General features: G+C 41.5%; 1 long non-coding RNA gene across 2 annotated transcripts; it reads left to right on the forward strand.

The window, feature by feature from the left end:
• LOC140641835 (uncharacterized) lies at nucleotides 1-27,924 on the forward strand. 2 transcript variants are annotated; one of them, XR_012038447.1, is made up of 4 exons: nucleotides 2-48; nucleotides 2,317-2,394; nucleotides 22,035-22,118; nucleotides 27,528-27,924. It is a non-coding gene; the product is annotated as an uncharacterized lncRNA (long non-coding RNA). The 2 variants fall into 2 exon arrangements; XR_012038448.1 differs by lacking the exons at nucleotides 22,035-22,118; nucleotides 27,528-27,924 and adding an exon at nucleotides 13,828-14,172 and having other exon boundaries at nucleotides 1-48.
• Nucleotides 27,925-28,000: the final 76 nt, after the last annotated feature.

Genomic DNA, 28,000 nt, shown 5'->3' on the forward strand with positions numbered 1-28,000 from the left:
ACTTAATATATGATAGCAGTGGAAGCAACAAAACTCAGTGAAGAAAAGGTATAATATTCACCAAATGATATTGGGGAGTGTGGCTAAAAAATGGGGGGGAAATAAACTTTTACCTTAACCTCACCTCACATAGCCAACAATTCAAATTCCATCTGTTTTATAGATCTAAATGAAAACGAAGAAAACCATTGTTAAAAAATGAAAATAACAGTAAATATTTCAGTTGTCTTGAAAATGGGTCGTAACTTCTAAATATAAATGAAAGAAATCACAAATGACAATGTACTGATCACAGGATAGTAGACATTTTTCCTACAATATAAATACAAAAATAGATGAGAAATAAGAAAGTGGGAGAGCAATTTCAACAATTATGAACAAGAGTTTTGTCTCCTTTATGCCCTCTTTAAAAAGTGGAAGTATAGTTGACACACAGTGTTGCATTAGTGTAATTTCAGGTGTACAACACAGTGATTTGACAAGTCTGTACCAAATGCTGTGCTCACAAGTGTAGCTACCATCTCTCACCACACAGTGCTACTACATTGACTATATTCCCTGTGCTGTGCCTTTATTTTTATTTTTTTAAAGATTTATGGATTTATTTTTAGTTATAGAGTATGTGAACACACAGTGGGAGGGGCAGAGGGAGAAAGAGAGAGAGAGAGAAGCAGAGTGCAGAGCCCCGACCCAGGCTCCATCTCACCACCCATGAGATCATGACCTGATCTGAAACCAAGAGTCAGAGACACTCAGCTATCTGAGCCACCCAGGTGTCCCAAGGTCCATTGTCACCAAATACAAACATTCATCTAGGTGCTCTCTATCCATCATCCAAACCTCACATAAAACATAGTAGATAAAGATTGATTATACTCACATTAAAATATACTCATAGAGAGATTTACTAAAATTGTGTGCTTTGTGGAAATAAAACCTCAACATTTTTTTTTCCTAAAAAAAACCCCAGGGTTTTTATTTGGGTGTACAAAGTGAGAGTATTGAGACAAAGGGTGGTTACGTTATGTGCACAAAGTCACACAGCTAAGTTGGGGGGAAAAATCAAAACCAGATCCATTTGTCTGTAAAGATCTCAATTCTCTACTGGACTGCATAAAAGTGGCCAAAGTCAATGAACACCTATTTCAGAGAGGAAGAAATACATTTGACCAATAAATGTACGATAAATATTCAGTCTGCTAGTAATCAAAAACATGTAGGGGATACCATTTTTTAGCTATTAAATTGACCCCCAAATGAGAAATAATATGCAGAATTACTCATTGTTGGTAAAGATAGACTCCTTAGTGCTTGTGGAGTCAAAATTTTATGAAACCTTTCTGGAATGGAATTTGGCAAGATAAATAAAAAATCCTCAACATGTTCTTACCCAATAACTCCACTTCTAGGAATTCATACTGAGAAACCCATCACAGAAACTCATAAAAATGTTTTCATTTGTAAGGAAACTCATTACACCACTGTTTACAATATTTAAAATAAAGAATTGAAAGTAAAATTAAATTGTGAAACATCCAAAAAAATGGGTGCAGTAGGCTACATAATGCCCTTGCTACCCACCCACCCCCACCCAAAAATAACCCCTCATCCAGGTCCTAATCCTCTGAACTGGTGAATAGGTACCTAACCTGGCAAATGGAATTTGTGGAAGTGGTTAAATTGAGGATGTCGAGATGGAGAGATTATCCTGGATTACGAAGTTGGGTACAATGTAATCACAAGGGTCCTTATAAGAGGGAGGCCAAAGGGTCAGAATCGGAGCAGGCACTGTGAGGATGGAAGCAGAGGGAGGGGAAACAATATTATGATGGAAATAGAGGTCAGAGTCATGTAGGGCCATAAGCCAAAGAATGCAGGCAGCTGGAAAAGGCAAAGAAACAGATTGTCCCCAAAGCTCTCAGGAGAACCACAGCCCTGCCAATGCTTTGATTTCAGCCCACTAAGACTGATGTAGCACCTCTGACATCCAGAACTACAAGACAATAAATGTGTGTTGTTTTAAGCCACGAAGTTTGTGGTCACTTGTAATAGTGGCAATAGGAAACTACTTTTAGTACTGAAATATCATTAAAATCAAATTTTCAAAAGTCAGTGATGATATAGGGATAATTATCAGGATGAATATTATTTGAAAACAAAGATTAGAAAAGATTGTATAAATGTTAACTCAAAAGTTTCAACTATCACCAAGATTCAACAAATACAACATTTCAGAGGGAGGTGCAAGATGCAACTTTCTAAAGGAAATGGATATAAAAAGGCTACATGACTCTTTAATTTCTCATCCACATCCAGGGTATGAAAAAGATCCCATTTTGGAACTAAAGAAAGAGGAATCAGGGGGAAAGTTTTGAAGAGATCTGTCATGGTGGGGTAAGTACCCACCACGTGTCTACACAAAGTGTGTAAGCATGTGTATATGGGGGTGCCTGGGTAGCTCAGTCAGTTAAGTGTCTGCCTTCAGCTCAGGTCATGACCTCAGGGTCTTGGGCACTCTCTCTCTCTCTCTATGAAATAAATAAAATCAAAAGAAGAAGAAGAAGAAGAAGAAGAAGAAGAAGAAGAAGAAGAAGAAGAAGAAGAAGAAGAAGAAGAAGAAGAAGAAGAAAGAAGAAGAAGAAGAAGAAGAAGAAGAAGAGGAAGATGAGGAAGAAGAAGAGGAGGAGGAGGAGAAGAGAAGGAGGAGGAGAAGGAAGAAGAAAAAGAAGAAAATGTGTGTGTATATATTTTGGGGGTGGAGGAGAGTCCCTGAAATTCATCTAGAACCAACTGAGAAGAGATTCAACAAGACTGCCCAGAAACTTAATCAATGCTTCTGTATTTGGGAGTCGTAGAGTGGAACATCTCAATGAAGAGAGCCAGCTTGGCTAGCCCTATGGTGGGGGCGGTGAGGGGGAGTGGTTGGGGTGGATGGCAGGCACTCCCGCGGGAGCAAACATCAAGAGGGAATGAGAGAGGACCCCCACGGGGCTTTGTCCTGAGGAGGAAAACCTAACTCTTTCTTTCTTCTGTGTCTTTCCTGCACTCTCACACCACTGCCACACTCACAACACTTCTCACACCGGGTGTGTGTGTTTTGCCCACACCAAGCAATCCTGCAATGCCAGCTGGGTGTCCTGCAACTTAACTCAATTCTGACGTCATCTACCTGGAGATAATGTCACATCCCACAGTGTAAGGGCTCAGTCCCATCAGACAGCCTCTCCACCCACCCCAGATGCCAGTCCAAAGGCCAGGTTGCCCCCTGTGCTTCTGAGCAATCTGTTATAAATCAGAGGTTCCCACGACTCCTCCCCAGGTTTGATTAATTTGCTAGAGCAACTCAGAGAAATGCTTACTTCCATTTACCAGTTTATTAAAGGACATGATAAAAGACATAGATGAACAGTTAAAGTGGGTCTCGAACGAAGTAGCTTCTGTCCCTGTGGATTTGGGGTATATTACCCTCCCCATAGGTGAGTAGCATGTGCTGCTGACCAGACAGGTCTCTGAACCCCACCCGATTAGGATTTTATGGAGGTTTCCTCATGTAGACGTGATCAATTATTGATTTCTTTCCCAGCTCTTCTCCCCTCTCTAGACGATGAGGGGTAAGCTGAAAATTCCAAGCTTCTAATCACGGCTTGGTCTCTCTAGCGACCAGCTGCCATCCAGGAGCCATCTGGTAGCTCACCCAGAGTTGCCTCCTTATAACAAAAGATGCTTCTAGTTCTCTTATCACTTAGGAATTTACAAGCATTTCAGGAGCCCTATGTCGGGGTTGGACTCGAAGACCAATTATTAGAATAAGGGACGTTCCTGGTGCTCTTCTCACTTAGAAATTACAAAGGTTTGCGGATCCCTGGGTGTTGCAGTGGTTTGGCACCTGCCTTTGGCCCAGGGCGCGATCCTGGAGACCCGGGATCGAATCCCACATCGGGCTCCCGGTGCATGGAGCCTGCTTCTCCTTCTGCCTATGTCTCTGCCTCTCTCTCTCTCTCTCTGTGACAATAAATAAATAAATAAATAAATAAATAAATAAATAAATAGAAATTACAAAGGTTTTAGGAGCTCTAAGCCAGGAACTGGGGTAGAGAGCGATACATGTCTTATCCTCACAAGTCTATCCACCAGGACCCCTGGAGGGTAGAGAGGCCCCACTGCAGAAGAGCTGAAGTCGTGCTGAATTAAGTCAGGGCTGAGAAAGGAGTGGACGTGAGCTGTACATGAAGAGTGTATCACCAACATCAAGAGAACCGCAGGTAAAAGCTCTCGGGAGGTGTGCTGTGGAGGCAAGAGCGTCCTGAAGAATACATTACAGGCCAACGGGAGCTCTGACTTTAGACACCTGCCTGCTCCAGGGAGTGGGAAGCCTGCTGTGGACCGTGCCAGTCACATAAGAAACTTCTAGCTCCTCCCCTGACTCCAGACCTGGAGGGGTCAGAAATGGACCAAAGTTAGGGTGGAGGGCAAAAACTGAGCGTGGAAACTGACCGCACCCTTTGGGCCTTCTTCCGGTTTTGGCAGCCAGCCTGGCTGGGGAAGGGCAGAGGACCATCTCAAACCAAAGTTTCGATTTCTGTCAAGGCCAAGGAATCGCAATTTCTGAATTGTGACCGTGGTGAAAAAAAGGCCATCCGTTCTCCGTTCTCTTGCCACTTGGCCGTGATCAGAAGAGTCATGAGGCTGCCCAGGGTTTTCACTGTAGGGCAAGGGAAGAAGGATTGTTTCTAATTAATTTTAAAGAGATAGAGGAAGAGGAGAGGAAACAAAATAATTTTGTTTCGTGATTGTTGTCTCAAGATGTATTCTGTCCAAGATATTGGTTACAGTCCATTTTTTTTTAAAACACACAGAAAGAAAAGAGGAAGGAAAGAAAGGAAAGGAAAGGAAAGGAAAGGAAAGGAAAGGAAAGGAAAGGAAAAAGACTCCTACCAAAATATTAGCAGTGTCCTTTTGCCTTGATTAGGTGATGCTTGAGTTTTATTTTTTCATTGTCCCCTCCTCCTAATATCTTGCCACCTTTATAATTAGACAAAAAATTCTTACGCGCATCCACCCTCCCGGGCCAAACATCCGACTCTCGGTGCCTGCATAGCACCAGACTTTATTAAAGGAGACTTCCAAAAATGAAAAGGTCTTGGCCATCGAGGGACTGGGCAAGCTTCTTCATTCCCAAGTATCACAGGTTTAGGTCTGTGTGTCTACAGGAACTTTCGGTACTTGACTCTGTAGCACCCTTGCAACTGGACTGACTCTTCCTTCCAGAAAGAACCCACACACGGTGGGCAGGAAGCAATTGAACAATACAACTCTGGCAGCCAAAAACATGAGCCGGCAGTTTTTAGCTTCAGTTCCTAAAAACCAGGGTGGCATTTTGTTAATGGGATGCAGAAAACACCAAGAGACACGAGGCCTTCTGGGTAACTGAGAGGGACAAAGAGGGAGATTCTCCTAAGTTAAGGCAGCATGTTCCAGTAACATGTTCTATTCCCACCGCCCCCCTACCCCTGTCACACAGCATCCACCTTACAGCACAAACGTCTAGGCAGGCAAGCAGGAGCTGAAAGAGAATTTGGGACATCCCTGCCTCCCAAAGGATTCTTGGGATGGCCAAGGGCAGAAGGTGTCTCGGGCCCAGTGCTTATCCCATTGTAGGTGCTCCAGGAAAGTGAGTGCTCTTTTCTCCCAGAGGCCTCTCCTCCTCCCCCTGCCCCCTTCATAAACACATGGGCACCTCACTGGGGTGGTTTGGCACCAGATGTCTCCTCCTCTTTGCTTTCTTTATTCCATTTCAGACTCTTGGGTGAATTGTCATGCCTGATATGGTTGATTTCAAAGCCAAGTTTAGACGATGTGAATAATTAAAATCATGAAACTTAAACTCTCAAGTGAAACATTTCTGAGTCCTGCACACAGAGGAAACTTGAACGTTGAATTGGAAAGGAGATGCCAAACCGCAGCCAAACGAAAAAGGCTACAAATCCAGCATTTTAGGGACCACAGAAAATTAAGCACAGCAGGCAGAGAGGCAGCAAAGTTTATCTTGAGTCCGGGCCAAGAGTGAGCCAGGAGGAAAACAAACAGACAAACAAAAACTCTCGAGCAAAATGTATTATTCAACTAAGGTTCAGGAGATACCGGTTCAACCTTTGAGCTGATCCCCACTGGGCGATGGTCTGTCTTCCAAGGCCACTGAGCCACTGAGCATTTGCAGATCCAGCTCTGCAAGGCCATGCGTCGTCTTTAAATACAATAGTAAATTAAAGGTCTTTGGGGAGACCCAGAATAGTTCACAGAGGGTTCTGTGGTTATCCTGGTGCCTCCGCTCTTTAATTCTGCAAATGCATGTGCTGAAAAACGCAACAAAGATCCCTCCTGATAGACATGTGGCTCTTGTGGGATCTAAGAGCTCCTTCCGTCAGACCAGCGCACTCACAAGGAAAATACACCCACACTCGTCCGCACACATACGCACCCGCACACGGGCCCACAAGATTATCCCAGCTGGGTGAGGGTGCACAGACACACACACACATTCTGACAGACGAGCATGCATGTACGTGTGGGCACATGCTAGCAAGACATTCAAAAGGGAGTGTGGAAATTCAATGTTAAAAATAAAATCCAGCAATTTCCTCCTGAAGTAAAAATAATAAATAAATAAATAAATAAATAAATAAATAAATAAATAAATAAATAAATAAGATCTGAGGAAAAATCTGATCATAGTTTTAAGTGGCTACCCCCATCTTTGGTTCCACCCATTTTTCAATGTACTTCGCGGTATTTAGCATAATGGCCTCTGATGAAACTGGAAAAATTCAAACACTTAGGCTCTGACACTACATTTCGAGAAATACAACTCAGAATGTGTATTGGAGTAGGTTCGGGGGTACTAGCAGGGTTTCCCACCTAACAGGTAAATTCATCAAAAAATTTTTAAAAATCAAATTCTTATTTTTTCTCCTTTCCCCTTTATTCCCTTTCACTATTTTTTATATTCCCCAAATGAATGAGTGGGAACTATCAGAAAGGGCGACAGAACATGAAAGACTCCTAACTCTGGGAAACAAACTAGGGGTGGTGGAAGGGGAGGTGGGCAGGGGGTGAGGGTGACTGGGTGGCAGGCACTGAGGGGGGCCCTTGATGGGATGAGCACTGGGTGTTATTCTGTATGTTGGCAAATTGAACACCAATAAAAAATAAATTTATTAAAAAAAATCAAATTCATCCATGGAGTTCATTCTCTTCAGTGGCTGATGAGATAGGTAAAAGTGGGAAGATCTTGGCACAGTTGCCAATAATCTTGCTTAAGACAGCCGGTGTCTATTGTACGGGTTACTACTTTAGAAACTCTATACAACTACATTTGGAGTAAATTGACTTTTGAGGACCTACTTATTTGATACCCTGGGTGTCTACTCTTTGTTGGCCTCTACTACGGAGGCTACAGTTCTTCCCTCCAGGAGCTCACTACCCATAGGGTTGCACACTCCCCATCTCATTCAAAATACTTGTCCTTACCACATTTACCAAAGATGAGAAAGAGGAGTTGCTATTTCCCTACTTGGCAAAAGAGGAAATGGAAGTGAATCACTCTGGAAGTAAGTGGATTCAAAGGCATGCTGGAACTGGCCTAGAAACTCTGTTGGAACAGACCGTTCTTGCACTGGGCTGAGCTCTCTGTACCACGTGCAGGACAGAAATATTCACTTACCAGCTGGAAAATGGCCTGGAAAGTACATGAGTTGCCTTGTTAGGTTTAACCCTGATGGCCGCAGCAGAACTTCACAACTCCAGGACTGGCATCACTTTAGAACTATAACCAACATTTAGCTTTTCCTCCCCTACATCAACCAATATGAGATGTTCTGTGGTTGCACTGGCCAAACTGCCTAGTAAAGCTGAAAGGGGTGCTTTTGATTTCAGCTTGGGGCCTACTGTGAGGACTTGAGCAGCAGCATCAGTCACTCTGAAGCAAAGGGGAGACTGTGGCTGGAGGACCCTGGGCCTTTGTGCTCAGTGAGACCCCTGCCCCACATACTAGAAGATGAAGTTAATGCACCCTACAGACCCCTGTCCTTCTTCTTATGTTTCTATAAGATGAAATCAAACACTACTGACTTCCAAACACTATACATCCTGAGCTAGATCTCAGAGAGTACTGTACATCACAAATGGTATCTTCATTTTAGATTTTTAGCCACCATGTTGCTTAAACATGGCCGCCAAAGCCACAGCTTAACCACAACCTACTCAATCTATATGTTTAGTCATAATTTTGTGCCTGAGTTCCAGGCTTATAACTACAACTTCCTGTTGAATGTCTTCACTGGAATGTTCTACAATCACCACAAACTCAGTATATTAACAGACGGAAGCTATTTGCCCCAATATCCTCCCCCCAACAATAACAAATATGTATTTTCTATAGAGCAAGATTCAGCCAACATTTTTCTGTAAAGTGCCAGGTAGTTAACTTTTGTAGGCCATATAGTCTTTGCCACAACTCCCTGACTCAACCATTGTAGTGTGAAAGCATCCATGGACAATGTGTAAAGGAATGTGTTTGGCTGAATTCCAGTAAAACTTTATTGAAAAAAAAAAACCAACAAGGAGTAGTCTGTTTTCAAACAGTCTATGAGCCACCCACTCATAGTCATTCAAACTGGAAATTCCTAAGTTATTCTAGACTCCTCCTTTTCCCCTAATGTTTTGCACCTTCTAATCATTCACTAAATCTTGCTGGTCTGTACTTTTTAAGAAAAAAAAAAAAAATCAAATCTCTTTTCTTCCACTCTACCACTAATACCTTTAGATCAATTATGGTAATTTGTGCTATTTTGAGCATGACCAACTGCTTTGGGCAAAAGCAAAGCATCATATGTATGTCCATTGACCTATTTCCCCATTGTTTTTACTTTTTAACTCAATAGCAGCCACTTAGGGGTGCGTGAAGAATGAGACATGGTCCTTCCCCCCGCACAGAGCTTCCATAAAGTAAAAGGAATATAATTTTAAAGAGTATAAAATATCCCAGTCTCTGAAAGTGGTTTTTGTCTACATATCAAAAAAAAAAAAAAGTTTCCCCAATTTAAAAGCCAATTTAAAAAGATAATTTGTCAAACATTTACTAAAGAGAAATAAACTACAGCTGACCCTTGAACAATGTGGGGGATTAGGGGCACTGAACCCCACCCACAGGCAGTCAAAAATTTGCATACAACTTTTGACTCCTCCCAAAGAACTAAAATAGCCTATTGTTTACAGAAATCCTTATTGGTAACGAATAGTCGATTAACACATATTTTATGTTATATGCATTATATACTGTATATTTACAATAAACTAAGCTAGAGAAAATGTTACTAAGAAAATCATAAGGAAGAGAAAATATATTTGCAGTACTCTACTGTATTGATCAAAAAAAAATCCATGTATAAGTGGGCCCGTGCAGCTCAAACCTGTGTTGTTCAAGGATCAATTGTGTATATTTGTGTATATTTGATATATATATACACACACATTTGTGCATATGTATATAGCATATATATACAAATTGTATATATATAATTGTATATATATACATTTCATATATATATATTTACATTTCAATATAAACCAATTGTTTAAAGTAAATAAGTATGGAAGCAGAACTATCTTAGGTATTGAAAGAATAAGGTATTCCTTATCCTATAAAAATTTTTAAAGTATGTATTAAAGGATTTGGGGATATTCTTACCTCACCTCTCCACATTTCTGAGTATTCTAAATACCAAAGTTGGTGTGTATTGATAGAAATTGCTAAATAAATTTAATTTACCATAGAAAAGATCATGCTGTTATGTTAAATCTAAAATATATTCCCATTTGGAGAGTTATAAGTTAAGTAGTATAAAACAAGGAGAGGGGTGAATAATAGTATACAAACTCTATTTTTTATTGCAGATAGACTAGAGCACCTTCACAAATGGCAACTGAGATGTTTTGAGATGCAAAGAGCAAACATATTAAGAGTAAATTGAGTCATTTGAAGCTACAAAATATAAGAACTGGGGACCATAATCTCTGCATGAAAATAAAAATCTGGCATAGATGGATGGATAAATAGATATAGAGAGTTTGATATTTTATATGTTTTATATATAGTATTATATATGATATATAATATGTAACATAAAAATATCTAGAAATAGGGGCAGCCCGGGTGGCTCAGTGGTTTAGCGCTGCCTTCGGCCCAGGGTGTGACCCTGGAGACCCGGGATCGAGTCCCACATCGGGCTCCCGGCATGGAGCCTGCTTCTCTCTCTGCCTGTGTCTCTGCTTCTCTCTCTCTCTCTGTGTCTCTCATGAATAAATAAGTAAAATATATTAAAAAAAATCTAGAAATATATAGTCATAAATAGTATATAAATGGAATATAACATTATAAAAGATACATTGTTTATATATTTCATATATAAAAATATATTTCATATATATATATAGGATTGTAATCCTAGGGGCACCTGGATGGCTTAGTGGTTGAGTGTCTGCCTTTGGCTCAGGCCATGATCCTGGAGTCTTGGGATTGAGTCCTGTATCTGGATCCCTGCAGGGAGCCTGCTTCTCCCTCTGCCTCTCTCTGTGTGTCTCTCATGAATAAATAAATAAAATCTTTTAAAAAAAGCATTTTAGTCCTATATATACATGTATACATACATTATAGGATTACATATTCATATATATATGATTACCTTTATCTTAAACTATAGCCCCAAGAATGAAAGCTCTGCAAGAGAGACCCAACTCAGTGTAGAGATACTTCCACAGTTTGAGCTGTGCATAAATGGCCTGGCCTTCCTTGGGTGGGAGGTGTTAGACAGAGTTGCATGTGAGAGGCTGCCTGGCTTCCTGGTAGGATTCTGTAACAAGGAGGCCATCCTTGGCTGGGAGCTGGCCTTGTGGCCCTAAGAGTCTATGGGATCTCTAAAGTAATCCTTGTGTGTAGAAGCACAGATCTCCTCCACCCAGAAAGAAATAGCATGCAAACTAGTAATGCGCCAGTGGAGGAAGCATTCAGTGAATATTGTGAAATGTTGTGTTGGCTGGAAAAGTATGAGTACATGCTTAATGCTCACAATGGCATTTTTCGTGGTGGCAAAAGAATAGATCGTAAGTTCCAATCTGGGTTCCAAGGACATTTCCTAGCATCTGATCATTGAGAGAGAGTAAAACAGATACGTTGGTTGCGGTCGCTTTGGAATCACATTGAGTTCAACTCCTGCTTCCAGAATTTACTTGATGTAGGAACTTGAGTAAGATACTATCAATGGTAGACTGTTATTTGTTCAATATATTATGCACTGGGCCTTCCCTGCTGGAGTAGCTTACTATCTGCCTCATCAGTGGCAGGCTTGGCCATGTCATCCGTTTCATGAATAGAGTCGAGAAGACCTTCTCAGTCTGTAGCTTTAAGAGCCATTGTGTGTTGTACCTTTGCGATATTCCATCTGCTAGGACACAGCTAGGTTGCAGATAAGGGCTACTCTTTTCAACGTGGTTCCCTCTAAAAAAAAACTAACATTAAGTTACAGCACATGCACAACATGAGAGGGAAATAAAGCTTTCCTGTTGTGAGTCAGTGAGACTTGCGGTTGTTTGTCACTGCAGTACAATTTAGGTTATGCTGTTTAATATTTTTAAAAACCATTCTCAGTTTATCTCTCTGTAAAATAAGGATGATGAAAAATATATTTTAGGAAAAGTGTTGGAGTGAGTGAGTTCATGCATGAAAGTTACTTGGTCATTGTCATTGCAATTTAACTACATAAAAATTCCGAGACTAATGCCTACAACTTCTTAGTGCATGCTTTGCCATCAATGCCTGATACACAGGGAACAATCAGTAACAAGGAAGATCCCACCGAAAGTTAAATTTAGCAAGACCAGTCCTGAACGAGCTTTTATAAAAGATATTTTATGGAGGAGAAATAATATGTGGAGGCAGTGGGTGCCACCACCATGCTGGGAATGAAGAAACCAGGCTTTAGAACCTTCCACTCACTGGGCCTCAGCTTCCTCCACTTTGAATGAGGGGGTTGGACTAGATGGTTTCCAATGCCCTGGCAACTTGCACGTCCAATGACATTCTAGCAGAATACATTTCCACATCACAAACGACACATTCAGAGGATGAAATCGTAGAAGGCGGCCCTGGGGTACATTTGTTTATTCCGGTTCAGCAGTGGTGGAAATTTGAATTCCAGGTGTCCAAGCAAAGTTCTGGAACCCAGAAAGGCTCTGTAGCATACCCAGGAGATGCCCTGCCTTTCATGGGCTCCCAAGCCTTGCAGGGGATGGCAGGCAAAGAGCCAGGCCTTTGTATTCCAGCTTTGCCGACATTTTGTGGCCGAGTCTTATGGGAACTCTAGCTGACATGTTTGACAAACATATTCTACTCATTTGTGTCCCCAAAGCACTGGCATGTGGGTAACAATCCAACACCTGCCACAGAGGGACAGATCAAACTAAAAAGGCCTCTGACATCTCCAATGTTTATTGCCATGATTTCATAGTCAGTCTCTAAGAATTCACACAATAGCTGAGTGGCAAGTTTTTAGCCACACTTCAACTGGGAGAAACCTTCCCTTAACAAATTCAATTTAAAAGACATAAGACAACCTACAGTGCTAAGTTTGTAGTGGGAAATGGCTTATGAAAACACTGCTGGTGGTAGTGTAAATTGATAAAAACTTTTCTGGAAAGCAATTTTACAATATCTACCAAGAACAGCAAAGTAGTTCATTTCGTTAGACCACGTGACTCAACTCCAGGAAATTTATTTTAAGGAACTAGTTTCCTAAAAGGGTAGGGGTGGAAGAAACTAAATACAAAACGAAATGTATTGCGGTGACTTCCATAACAGTGAAAAATTAGAAACAACTTTAAAGCCCCCAAAGAAGACACTGGTTAAATAAATTGTGCTACATCCCCTCAACTGAATTTGATGTGGCAAGTAACATTATCCTTTAAAATAAGACATGTTCACAGGAAGTGTCTATGACATAGGGTTAGGGGAAGAAAGCCAGATATAACATGACTCCATATGAAAAAGGAACAATTAATGTGCTTGATTCACTAAAATGTTGAAATAATCTTTTTTTTTTTCATTTATCCATCTGTTGATTGCTGACATGGTTATAGGACTGAATATTCCAGAACTACATCTTCATAAGTTAGAAAACATCCAAGAAGAGTCATACCATTCTACTTTTACGTATCCCATTTGTTCTTTTTTCTACCTTATTCAAGACTTACGTTTTTTTTTTTCTTTCTCTAGGGAAGAAGAAAATTTTAGTACCATATGGAAAGTAGTACAGACCTATGATTTTTCTATGCATTTGGTGTTTTTGGAAAAGAATGCATGTTGACTTTCGTGAATTTATTTGTAAATACATTGCAGTCTAGCTGCAATGCAGTTTGAATACTTTAAAAATCCACAGCCAAGGTGAAAGGGTCATGGTTTACAAAATGTCTAACAACTTCTTTCTTTTTCACTGCTAAAGCCAATGCTTGTATAAAAAAGGCAGCCTGGGAAACATCACACAGGCAGAAGGAACCATCAAATGAAAGCAAATTGTGTCGCATTATCCCGGGCTGACCATTACTTTCCATCTGCTATGAAGAAGGCAACTCTGGCCAAAAGCGATTTCACTGGCCAAGCCATCCTCACAGGGCACTGCTTTTCCAGGCAGCCTTGTTCAGCCCTTGCAATTAAAGACCCTCTTTTTCCCTATCCTGCCAATCCCCACTTCCTGAAACAAATCTACGGTTTCATTTCAGAGCTGAGATTCCCATTCCCTCTGCCAAGAAACCTGTGGGAGCGATGCTTTTATCTTTGAAGGAATGTACCTGTGCAGGAAGCCAACACCCGTCCGAGTAACATTGACTCAGGTCTATTCCAACGTGCTAATACTCAGAGAAGGTGTGGCACTGGTGGCAGAACTTTCTAGGTTACACAGACAGGGAGTGAAGATCTCGGTTCTGTCCGCTGCTTGGTTGTACAGCCTTCCCCAAAGTCGTTCTCCGGGCCTTAGTCTCTTCTTTTGTGAAATGGGGATCATTTCGACCACGTTGCCATGATGATTAAACAAGATAAGGCATGCAAAGCATCTGACACACAGTAAACACTCAGTAAGTGCTATCTCTTATCATTATCTTAGGTATTTCATTTAGCAAGAATAACTGGTGCAATCTACCAGTTAGTATGTGAGCCAATCCATGTGATTAAAAAAAAAATGGACACTGTGTCATTGCTTCATTTTTTTTTGCTTCATTTTTTTTTAAAGATTTTATTTATTTATTCATGATAGACATAGAAAGAGAGAGAGGGGGGCAGAGACAGACACAGGCAGAAGGAGAAGTAGGCTCCATGCCGGAAGCCCGACGTGGGACTCGATCCCGGGACTCCAGGATCACGCCTTGGGCCAAAGGCAGGCACCAAACCGCTGAGCTACCCAGGGATCCCCCATTGCTTCATTTTGATATTTCTTTTTTTTTCTTTTCTTTTTTTTTTTTTTGTCCCCCTAGTGACTCTCACTTGGCAGTGCCTTGTGCTTCATACAACGTACAAATGTTGGAAGTCACAAGGGCAAATAGGTAGGGGAGGAGGATAAGAAATAATAAGAGGGGGAGGTGTGGTCTAGGCAATTTGCAATTTATCAGCAAGAAGGCATGCAACTTGATCTTAATGTTTTTTTAAATGATCATAGGACCAAGTAAATACCCACTTTGTGATGACAAAACGTTTTTGTTGGTTTTGTGACACTTAATACTTTCAAAGGCCCATTTAATTTGGGCATTTGAATGTTACATCTCAAGAGGCATCCTGGATGCATCCATCACTTGTATGTGAATACATTTAGGCGGCCCATTATTCAGCTCTCCTTCCCCTGGAGGATAAGAGGAGGAGTTCCCATCACATGTTTCCTGGATGGTAAAATGAAAGACTATCTTCCCTCTCCCATTGGCAGCCAGGGCGCAGGCACATCCTACGCTGAGGCAGAGATACATTCCCACTAGGAGAATAGAATCAGAACTGAGAAATGCCAAAAAGCAGCAAAGTTGGAAGCGATGGTGGTGTCATGCAGCAGCCATGGTGCCCAAGGTCAGTGTCAGCAGTGGCAGTGATGACCTGTCGTGCAAAGCATTGTCTAACGGCAGTGCTGTGTGGCCCCGATCAGACTGCTATTGCTCCCCGGTCCCCAGACACTCTCTGAATCTCATCTGTTTGCCAAACCTACCTCATCAAGCTTCCGTGAATGACACAAATTCTCTTTTATCCCAAGGGAGTTGGGTGCTATTGTCTGTTACCAAGAAGTCTGACTGGTACACCATTTCTCCCCCTGGCCCCAAACCACCTCTAACATCTGTGTCTTCATTCTCTGCGGATCCTGTCCAACCCAGATTATATAACATCTCCAGCCATGGCTCAGATTTCAGTCTCCATTGACCCTTCCTCTTGAAAACTATGGGTGACAAGGACCTTGCCTGGGATGTAGGGTGTGGGTGTTGAACAGGATCATTGATTTTAATGTTGATCTTTGATTGTGTTTGTGTTTTTCGTAGACCTAGTGGGCTGCTTGGCCCTATGTCTCTTCACTTGCGCTGTTGTGTCCTGTTTCGACTCATCTGCTTGTAGTCCTTAATTTCTACTATGCACATCATGTTTGGTGTATACGAGGGTTTAACTGTGTATACCAAGGCTAGAGTTGAATTCTTTTAGGGTACTTAATGTACAATTTTGTTATACATTTGTAAACACAGTTCTCATAATATTGGGGTTGGTTTTGTTTCATTTGTGCAGAATACAGCCATGGAGTTTTCAGCCATCCACCAAATATGGTCACCCTGCCAGAAATGAACATAGGGCTTGCCCTAGTCAATAAACATAAAAACCACAGTTCAAAAAGTCTGATTGACATGATGATCCAAGTGGAGTCTTTCATGAATGCAACTGGTTTTAATGCAGTGAAAAATGACTCTTGAGGGCACTATCTAAATTGTCTACCCTGTTCTATAAACTGGGACCTACCATTCATTTGTAAATATTAGGCTCCTAATAATTCCACATTAGCTCCTCTTAATTCCATATCTTCCACTCCTACCCACTACCCTAGGAAATAGGAAAGATTTCTCTGGGTAGTCTCAGCTTTCTTCTCTCCTTTTTTGCTGTGTGTGTGTGTGTGTGTGTGTGTTGTGCTTTATATGTGCTTCAAAGTGGAAGTATATCTGATTCAGAGCCCAGAGGCATGTCTGGAGACTCAAATCTCTGTTCTTATTTTGAGGCCTTTCAGGTGTGCGGTGGTCATGTTCCTCGAGGCTAAGTTGGCTGTTTAAGTAAGCATACTGAATGCATTCCAAGGTCGAGATTTGAGGACAAGGAGGAGGAAGATTGCCCAAACCACATTCTCTCCTTCAGCATTACTAGCAAAAATAGTTATTTTTGTCTCCATCGTTCTGACTTCTCTCTCAGCTGGTTTCAAACACCCTATGTATGCGTGTGTGTGCATGCTTGTGTGTCCGTGCACATGCCCGGTGAAGTTGGAAGAGGTAAGTGAAAGTAGAACTTCATGGGCATCATTCCAAACTAAGAGAGAGAAAATAAATAAACTTTCATTTTTTCTCTCTTTCTCTGTGATGCCAAAAGTGTTATCCTATCTCCTTGCATCATTTGGGCTGCAAGATGACATCCCTCAAAGAACACTTATTACATTGTTTAATTGACATTTGTTTAGTGCTTGTCTATACCAGGCACTGAAGTGGACCATGCCTCAGAATACAAAGATGGATGCAAAGGATGGGACTGGGAAGGAGGACATTATGAAGGACCTTTAATAAAGGGCTAAGGAATGTTGACATGACCTGGAAGTTACTCACTACCTGTTATCTCAGCCACCTACTTATCAAAACAAGTGTGCAACCCGTAGCAAGACTCCAAACTGACCCTCAGAGCTCTAGGACTTTACAGAATCACTTGCGGGTCAGTCAGTGTGAGGAATAGGTCAAGTGTAAGGGCTTTTGGTCTCACCAACTCCAATCAGGACCTTCCAGATTCCCTGAATTGTATACTTAAATGTTACTAAGAGTTCTTCTGAAGAAAGGGCATTTCAGCTAAAACAAAATAAAACTCAACCTTTTATTTTTTAAGGATAAAACTACCAATTTACAACACTTTTTTTGGAGGATCCTGCTGCAAGTACTTAACATTAAAGACCCAACTTATTTTGTGTGGAAGTGTGGATCTCAATTTGCATCTCCAGGTGTACAAGAAATAGCACACTTCTGTTTTCTCTTTAAATCAAACTGAATATGACTCTGAGTGGTCATTTTACCAGGGCAGCAAGAAGTCAATCTCAGTAATGAAGGGTAGCCCCATTCCTCCCCCATGGCCATGTCAAAAATCTAAGAGTTGGGCAGCTCGGGTGGCTCAATGATTTAGTGCTGCCTTCAGCCCAGGGTGTAATCCTGGAGTCCCAAGATCAAGTCCCATGTCAGGCTTCTTCCATGGAGCCTGTTTCTCCCTCTGTCTGTGTCTCTACCTCTCTCTCTCTCTCTCTCTCTGTCTGTCTCTCATGAATAAATAAATAAAATCTTTAAAAAAAAAATCTAAGAGTCTTCTTTGGTGTTTCCAAAAGAGGAAGGCTCTCTAATTCCCAGTCTATCATGGTCATCATGAACATCTTCACTAAGCCTGAAGCAGCTCCTTGAAGTCTAGCTGCTTCTATGTCAGGTGTGTGGGACTCAGCCATTCCAGTGCCAGAATCCTGCCCTCTAGATACACCAAGAAGCCAAACATGGTCAGGTTTGATCAACTTCCTAGAGAACAAAACAGGGCAGGGCATGAGCCTGAGCTTATCATTGTACTCAGAGCCTTTCTTCATCTCTGAGATGCCCCCATTTTCCATCTCTTTCCTCAAGGACACTGAGCATAATGCTCTCAGTTAAGGCTTCAACGAAAGGCTACTTGCTATATTGCAAAATTCTATGAAATGTGAAATTGATTAAAACTTGCTACCTGCTTAAAGTAGAGGTCAGAGAAAACATAAGGAATATCTTCATAGGTTAGCACTTCAATAATATAAAATGCAGGGGTTTGTTTTTAAATCACTGCATAAATTGCCAATTTTGTCTTTCTAATTGCTGACTCCTCTTCCTGGAAAATAACAATTTTGAATAACTGAAGAAATTACTTTGCACAGCTTTTAGTCACCCTAGGGACTTATGACCTTTTATCTTCCTTTTCAAACAGAGACAGAAGTCATCTATCCAAGGGCAGTCTTCAGAGAAGCTCCCTGGAAGAGGACAGAACATAGCATTGACTTTGCAGTTTGGGAAGGGGTTTCTCTTTCCCTCTGAGCCAGGTCATTACACAGGCGCTGCATGAGGCCAGAGGACTCTGAAAGTCTCTATTGTTATTCCAGTTCTTCATAGTCTCAGTGAGAATTCAACCAGCGTCACCAGTCACTGATCTCTTCTTCACTGGCATGTGGGGCTGGAGTTCTTGACTCAGAAAAGGGGTGGACTGGGAATGGCTCATCTGCAAAAGTGCAAACCCAAGGAAGATTCAAAAGCTCCATCAAGAGCCAAACCAAAGCACCAACACAGCTGAGCAGATAGAAGGGAACCAGGTACAAGAGAAAAACAGAAATAACATCAGAACAGAATAAGCAGCTTCAGAGTGCTCATTGCCTTTCTGTGCAAGGGTGTGGGTTGGCTGTGAAGGTTAAAGTAACAGGATCCTGACTGGGGCAGTGGGGGCTGGGGGTGAGGGGAAAGCCAACAATCCCAGGATAGCTACAGTGCTCATGTGCCACAGTTTGTATCATCTTGGATGTGAACCACATTCAAGAGTGGCCACATCCCCTCTTGGTCCTTGCTCCATCTTTCTTTCCCTCCATCTAATGGAAGTGGGGCAAATTACCTTGTTGGTAGGCCACAGCCATTATTTTCAACTAGTGGAGCTGATTCTCTCAACTTATTTTAAAATTTTTAGATTGTCTCTATTCCCATCTCTATGTAGACCAGCGGGAAGGAGGTCTGTGGCCAGACAAATGCCTTCTGCTCCTTAAAGATGTAGGCTCTAAGAACGCCATGACAGAACAGGAGAGAATGAATTACCAGTGGTTTACAGCAAATCCCAGGGACTGATAGAAGTGCCAAGATCATCAATAAATGGTAGCTGCAATATTGTCACTTACATATGACTCTGTTAGTCATTTCCAGGGACAGACTCCAAAGGCAACATTAGAACATGATTTCCAAAGAAACATAAGAAATTCATATATGTTAACTATCTTCTATGTGCCAGGATCTGTACCTACCTTGCCTCATTTAAACCTTAAATATCCCTGCAAAATAAGCGTTATCTCCATTTTTTACAAAGGATGAGATGGGTGATTTGCTCAAAGTCACCATTTGGTAAATAGTATAGCTGAAAATTGATGTCCAGTACTTCTGGCTCTTTCTAGTACACTATGCTCCAGAAGAGACCATCTCAAGGGGGCTGGCTATCATTTTGATATCTACTTTCAGATTTGCAGGTTAGAGAAAAACCAATCCTATTGTCTATACTCTATAGTCACTGCTTTTTTTTTTTTTTAAGATTTTATATATTTGTTCATGAGAGACACAGAGAGAGAGGCAGAGACACAGGCAGAGGGAGAAGCAGGCTCCATGCAGGGAGCCTGACTCGGGATTCGATCCCAGGTCTCCAGGATTATACCCTGGGCTGCAGGCAGCGTTAAACCGCTGTGCCACCAGGGCTGCCCCTATAGTCACTCTTAATAGAAATGTTCTAATGATAGCTAAGAGCCTAGAAATGCATGGGCCAACCAACTTGTCATCAAATCAAAATGGGAATTTACTGTATTTCTCCAAAAAGAGAGGGAGAGAGAGAGAATGTGGTTATATGGCTGCCTATTTATTCCTCATACCCCATTTTGAAAATTGTCTTTGAAATTGGTGCAGAAGCCTTTTAGAAAAACCCCAAATTGCTCCAGCCTTGGTTCATGGTTGACGACAGAACAGAAATAGGCAGCAAGGCAAGAGTTAGGGGGTCAGCATTCCCCCTGGTGGAGTATATACAGCCCAGCAGCTCATCCATGGTCTGCTAGAAAGATGGTGTCATGATGTCAATGCTTTATTTCAACCTCCAGAACCACAGAGATGTATGGATTCAGAATAGAAAAGACCACCAGAGTGAGTTTTCCAGAGCTTTTAAGAGAACTCTTTGGCCTGTATGAAATTACAGACAGCCAGAGCTGTCTGTGGTACTCAGAGAAGAGTGCCAGCATCTTCCCTGGGTTTTAGAATACTCGAATTTTCATACATATCAAGCAAGGTCTATAATGGAAGCTTGAAGAACCTAGGAGAAATGATTCATTTCATTCATCATTCACTCATTCATTCATTCATTCATTCATTTTTCCAATACTTCTGGAGCACCTCCTTGTGCTAGCTTCTTGAAATACTGAGATTGCAATAAACAATATAGATGAGCAATATATAGTCCCTGTGTCTTGAGTCCCCAGCACATAGTAGGTATTCAATAATTATTTTCTGAATGAAAGAATGTTCTTGAAAGACACATTTAAAAGAGAACATATTAGTATGTATTATTGTGCTGCTACCATAGGATTGCATTCAAAGTATTGTGATGTTTCAGAGAAAACTATTGAAAGGAAAAACCATTTGATCTGGGTTTTGAAGGACAAACAGGAGTTTGAAAAACGTATAGGGAGAAAAGAATTCCAGATAAGAGAAATAATATGCACACAGATGTGGAGATGGGAAAAAAGATGGTGTGTTCTAGTGCCCACCAGGATCCCTGTGACATGGGGTTATGAATGCATGGGGGTGGATGAGCTGTGCAGGGGTTGAAGCTGAAGAAATCACCAGGGCCATACCTTGCTAAGCTAAAGGACCTGGACTTATCTTGTAGGCAATAGGGCAAGGAGGCACCCAAACCGACCAATATTATTTTTAGGAATGTAGCTTCCTAGCAAACAGCGATGACTCAGCACAAGCTATTAGTGTTCCCAGAGCCATGCTCAGCCCTCTTCTCCTGCTAGTGGGTGGGCATGATGTCTCTGGGCAGGAAGACCACCCGCCTGGTGTCATTGCACAGACATCTGACTTCCATGGGGATTTTTCTAAGCCCCATGGCACGAAGAAAGCTTATTTAGAAATCTGGAAGGCAAAATTCTCCCATGCTTTCACTCATACTTTTGTTCTCCCTCCCCCCCATTTGGTTCACATTCTTTTATTATTAGAGTCATAGGATTACTTCTTTCTGCAGCTTCTTTTACTTTTGCAACAGAGAAACTATCACCTTGAACATCTCTTTCTCTGATTGGCAGATAATTCCACCCACACTTCAAAGCCTAGTCAAATACCACCATGCATTTTGTCCAGCAAATGTTTAATCGTCACTTACCTGACACTTCCTGACCCAAGTCCTGCAGCAGAAGTGAGGCATTTTCATCGGAGCTTCATATGGGACCCTTCCATCAGCTACTCTGCACTCCCCTCCCTCCAGACTCATACAGAGATTAGTCTCCTGACCACACCCCCTGGATACCACCCCCATCTGGCATTCACTCTGGCATATGCTGACTCAAACCTTGATTAGGGGTAGCAGAAATATGAGCAGCAAGAAACACAAAGAATAGAATAAGTGCAAAAGGTAGCAAACATTTATTCAGTGCTAACTCTGAGCCAGCCACTGCTCTAGGGATTTTCATATGTATTAACTCATTAAGGGATAGACAGTAACAGAGACCCTCCAGCTGGAGGGGCTGACCAGGAAGAGGAGGATAGAAAGAGGAGGAAGGCTGCTGTCAAGAGAAGTGTCAGCTTTCACTGCTTGCCTTCACTACCACATAGCCTACTCATGTCTCTGCTCAGTAATGGTATTCCATTGTTTCCCATCCACCAAGGATTTTGTTTCCAGTGCTTCTGTTCTTAAGCTCATTCCTCTTCCCTAACAGAATCTGCAATGAAGGGGGAATCTCAGCCTTCCCACTCAAGGAGGTTTATTCTGTTGGAAGGGCCTCTTAAAATAAATCTTGAAGGTAAGAGGAAGCCATTGAAGGTGTTGGAATAGGGAACAACGTAATCCAGGTGGTGTTCTAGGATTTGTGGCAGAGGGTTTCCCCCTGAATTTCTGGCTTCACATGATGGTAGAACATTCTAGAAGAGAGCTATAAAGTATAAGAGCACAATCGCAGCTACTCAGGAGAATAGCACTGTCCATATAGAATGACAGTTGGCATCACACCTGTTCGCCAGTGAGCATTTAAAAGATTTTGAACATCTTGAACCAGCACTAGTCTGCTCTCTCCCCTCCCCACCCCACCACCTTTCACCAGGCTGGTAATCAATGAGAGAGAATCAGCAACTCGCCAGCTCACTAAACACTTGACATGGAATCGTAGGATTTCCTTTGAGTCCTCTCCCTCCCACCCTGAACATTCTTGTCTTCATATCCTACAGCCATGCTGCCATCTTCCTGAGTACCCAGTTGTAATGACCCAGTCAGGACCTACCAACTATCCCTTCTTTTGCAACCATTCTGACTGTTTCTCCTGTCCTGATCACTCCCTACTCCTTCTTTTAGGCATTCATTCAACAGAAAATTATTTAGCACTCACTATGGACTAAGTACTCTGCTAAGAAAGGAGGATACACCTCCTGGAGCTAAAGAAGAGGAAAGTAAACAGATAAACAGACCTGGGAAAGGGATCTTGATTAGGAAAAACTAGGAGATATGGAAGCAGAAAGCCTTTCTAATGTTACTGACTGCCGAGAACAGAAGAACCACAGAAATCACAAAATTTAGATGAAAACTCAGCAGACATCACAAATATGGGTGTAAATTTCATAGTAATTTCACTCGAAGAGGGACAAAGTGGTAACTTTGTCTGAATGAAATTTAATTAAAATCATAGCAAAATTAGTAGCTTCTTTATCTAAATGTGGCCAGTTCAAGATAAAAACTTGGTCATACTAAGGTTTTCTCCTCCTCCCCTTCCTTTCCCAGCATAGTCTAAGTTGGGGTAAAGATAGCAAAGTGGTGGGGAGCTGCCTAGCATGGGGGTGGAGCCATACCTGAGCCTCCACCATGCTTCTGCACTTCCCCTGCATCTCCCATCACCCACCAGCCACCATGTTGCCAGGCCCACCCTTATGACACCTGGGTCCCTCTGAGTCTCCTCTTCACTCTGTCCTTTAAAGCCCCAGGCTCTACATCTCTAGATTCTCTACCTCCAGAGGCTACAAAACATAGCTCACACTCAATCTCTCCTCTCAAAGAGATTACTTTACAGGCAGAGAAATTGGTCTTCCCTTTGTCTCTTAGCATCTCCCCTCCATTCTAGGTCCCCAGGCTTTATATTTGAATAACCTGTGGCCTTGTCAAAATATGTTTTATAACAAAACATCAATATTCCTCCAAAGATGATGAACTCTGCTAAAATATATAAATAGATACAGTTCTTTAAAAATGAACTTCTTTCCCTTTTGTTCTGCTTCCTGTAAAAAAGGTGAAGTCCAAATCTACTCTCTTCCCCCTGAACTGTGCAGCCCTCTAAGCATTCAGGCCACTTTTCAGTCTTCTTGAATTTATTGAGGCTTGTTTTGCAGTCTAACATGTGATCTATCCTGAAGAATGTTCTCTGTGCACTTGAAAAGAATGTGTATTCTGTGGTTTTGGATGAAATGCTCTGTATCTATCTATTAAGTCCATCTGGTCTACTGTCATTGAAGGCCAATGTTTTCTTACTGATTTTCTGTCCGGATGATCTATCCTTTGATGTAAGTAGGATATTAAAGTCCTCTGCTATTACAGTATTACTGTCAATTTCTCTCATTTCTATTAATATTCACTTTATATATTTAGGTGCTTCTATGTTGGGTGTGTAGATATCTACAATTTTTTAAAAAAGATTTTATTTATTTATTTATGAGCCACACAGAGAGAAAGAGAGGCAGAGACACAGGAAGAGGGAGAAGTAGGCTCCATGCAAGGAGCCTGACGTGGGACTCGATCCTGGGTCTCCAGGATCAGGCCCTGGGCTGAAGGCGGTGCTAAAACAGCTGAGCCACCCAGACTGCCCAATATCTACAAATGTTACACCTACTTTTTGGGTCGACCCATTATCATTATGTAATGCCCTTCTTTGTCTTTTGTTACATTCTTTGTTTTAAGGTTTATTTTGTCTAATATGAGTATTGTTACACTGGTTTTCTTTTCACTTCTATTTGCATGGAGTATCTTTTTCCGTCCCTTTGCTTTCAGTCTGTCTTTATTTTTTTTTTTTCAGTCTGTCTTTAGATCTGAAGCGAGTTTCATATAGGCAGCATATAGATGGGTCTTTTTTCATTATCCACTTGGTAACCCTATATCGTTTGATTGGAGCATATAGTCTATTTACATTTAAGATAATTATTGATAGAGGTGCCTGGGTGGCTTAGTCAGTTAAGCATCCAACTCTTGATTTCAGCTCAGGTCACGATCTCAAGATTGCGAGATGGAGCATTGGGCTCTGCGCTGGGCGTGAAGCCTGCTTAAGGTACTCTCTCTCCTCCCAGCCTTCTCCCTGCTTGTGCTCTCCTCTCTCTCTCTCTCTCTCTCTCTAAAAATAAAAATAAAAATTTAAAAATTCAAAAAATAAAGTAACTATTGATAAGTATCTAATTATTGCCTTTTGTTCATTGTTTCCTAGTTGTCTTTGTAGCTCTCCCCTATTCCTTTCTTCTTCTCTTGGTCTCTTCCTCTGTGGTTTGATGGTTTTCTTTATTGTCATGTTTGGGTTCCTCTCTCTATTTTTTGTGTATCTATTGTAGGTTTTTGGTTTGTGGTTACCATGAGGTTCATATATATCAACCTACATATATAGCAGTCTATTTTAAGCTGATAGTCATTTAAGTTCAAACATATTCTAAAAGGACTACATCTTTACACCCTCTTACCATGTTTTTGACATCATATTTTATATCTTTTATTTTGTGTATCCCTTAACAACTTATTGTAGCTATATTTGATTTTACTGTTTTAATCTCAAAACTATCTTTTTTTTCTTTTTAAGATTTTTTTAAAGTCATCCCTATACCCAACACAGGACTTGAACTCACAACCCTGAGATCAAGAGTCACACGCTCTACCAGTTGAGCCAGCCAGGCGCCCCATAACCTTCATACTATCTTTTAAGTGGCTGATCCACTGCCTTTACTATATATTTGCATTTAGCAGCCAGATTTCTTCTTTCAGATATTTTCTTATTTCCAGGCATGGCCTTTTCTACTTCTGTCCCTTTACCATTTCTTGTAGGTCCAGTTTAATGGTGATGAACTCCTTTAGTTTTTCCTTGTCTGGCAAACTCCTTACCTCTTTTGATTCTGAACAATAACCTTGCCATATAGAGTATTCTTGATTGTAAGTTTTTCCCTTCCAGTGCTTTAAATATATCTGTCACTTCCTTTCAGCCTGTAGAGTTTCCGCTGAAAAATCAGTTGATAGTGTTATGAAACTTCCTTTACTTGTGACTATTTTCTCTCAGTGCCTTTCAGATTTCTCTTTAACTTTTGCCATTTTACTTTTTTAAAGATTTTGTTTATTCATTCATGAGACACAGAGAGAGAAAGGCAGAGACATAAGCAGAGGGAGAAGCAGGCTCCCTGCGGGGAACCCTACGGGGGACTTGATCCAGGGACTGAAGGATCACGACCTGAGCCACAGGCAGCCACTTAAACTCGGAGCCACCCAGGTGTCCCAACTTTTGCCATTTTAATTATATATATTGGTATGGATTTCTTTGGGTTCATTTTGTTTGGAACTCTCTAGGCTTCCTGGACCTGCATGTCTGTTTCCTTCCCCAGCTTAGGAAAAGTTTTCAGTCATTATTTATTCAAATAGGTTTTCTGCCCCTTTTTCTCTCTTATCCTTTTGGGACCCCTATTTTGTGAATGTTCATATGCTTGATGTGGTAGATCCCTTACACTACCCTCATTTTTTAAAAAATTATTTTTTTCTTTTTGCTCTTCTGATTGGGCAATTTTACTATTCTGTCTTCCAGATTACTCATCTGTTCTTCTGTATCCGCTACATGCTGTTGATTCCCTCTAGTGTATTTTTCATTTCAGTCACTACATTCTTCAGCTCTGTGTTCTTTCTTGCAGTTTATAACTCCTTGTTGAAGTTCTCATTGAGTTCATCCATTCTTCTCTTGAGTTCAGTGAGCATCTTTATGACCATTACTTTGAACTCTTTCTCGGGTAAACTGCTTATGTCCATTTCACTAGGATTTTTTTTCTCCTGAAGTTTTATCTTGTTCTTTTGGGGAATTTTTGTTTGTTTTTTAAGATTTTATTTATTTATTTGAGAGAGAGAGAGACAGCAGGAGGAGAGTTAGATGGATAGGGAGAGACAGACATCCCCTGCTGAGCAGGGAGCCCAACGTGGGGCTCAATCCCAGGACTCTAGAATCATGACCTGAGCTGAAGGCAGATACTTAACCAACTGAGCCACCCAGGTGCCCCTTGCTCTTCTGTTTGAAACATATTCCTCTGTCCTCATTTTGTTGGATTATTTGTGTTTGTTTCTAGGAGTGAGGTGGAACAGCTACTTCTGCCAGTCTTGAAGGAGTGACCTTATGTAGGACCATCTCCTGCATAGACAGCATGTGCCTGGCAGCTGGCCAGCTGGAGCTGGAGTGGGTGTAGGCCGGGGGGGTGGGTCCCAGGACATACTGAACAGAGTTAACTTTGGCAGGTTGGCTAGAGCTAGAGTAAGTTCCCAACAGAGGGTTCTAGGGAATTCTGTACTGGGGCTGCCCTGGCAGGATGGCTGGAGTTTGATGGGGATCTTGGGGTGCTCTGTGCTGGGGCCACCGTGGTGGCACAGCTGGATCTGAAGTGAAAGCCTACTTTTGTATGGAAGGATTTTAATGTTGGTTGTTTGTTCAGTTTTCCCAGGTTCCAAGGTGATAAAAAATATTGCATGAATTATGGGAGTAAATTTGCCTACAGATCCTTAACAATGGTTATGAAAGCCCTTCATCCCACATAGACTATTTTGCATTTTCCAGAGGTACATGTTCTACTAGTTGTGCCATGAGCATAATAAATTCAAAATATAAATATCAAGGACTTGGGGTCTATATGGCCTCCTGGATTACCCATGTCTGTGTTCCTTCTTTAGCACAGGAAATGAAAGGTAAGCTCTCTCCTTATTATTTTAAGAGAATATATTTTCAGGGGCCCATTTCCTTAAAAAGCTAAAGATCAGTCAATAACACAAATAGAGAATCAAGACATGTCTACGGTTAGTCCTATGGTTAATTTAAAAACAGAAGGGACTGTTCCTTTCCATATATATCCTCTCACAACCACACTCAGGCTTCCAAATATATCCACTGATTGAATTCCAAGAGAAATGTTCTACCTCCAGTTCCATCAATTAAATTTATATTCCATCTGAACAGGTTAGGCTGCACATGGGTAATCTGAGTTGGAGAGCTGCTTATAAGGAAGACTCTAGAGTGGAGAGGATCCTACAGCCAAGGTCAAAGTAAGAAGGGCGTTACACAAGTCAGCCTGGAGCAGCTTGGCCAGGTTATCAGGTTTTTCCCCAGGAAACCAAAAGCTCTTTGGGCATCAGGACAGCAGAGCATGTAGTGAAATCATAGATGGGTGTGAGATAAGAGCTACTGATGAGGAAGGTGCCAGGGTAAATGCATATTGCTGAGCTTCACAGGGCACTGGTATAATGCTGGTACTAGTGAACGCATTCTTCGTGGGTGCCTACCCTCTAGGATCCAGGCTGACACATGGCCTTTCCTGAAGGCCTATGAGAAGGCCAGGCCCACTTTCCACTCAGAAAGTAGGGAAAACACACCTTACATGTGGTAAGCATGAAGTTAGCTGCATGCTTAGGGCCGTGTGGTCCCCATCACTT

Source organism: Canis lupus, chromosome 10 (genome assembly GCF_048164855.1).
Source record: "Canis lupus baileyi chromosome 10, mCanLup2.hap1, whole genome shotgun sequence".
Classification (NCBI taxonomy): domain Eukaryota; kingdom Metazoa; phylum Chordata; class Mammalia; order Carnivora; family Canidae; genus Canis; species Canis lupus.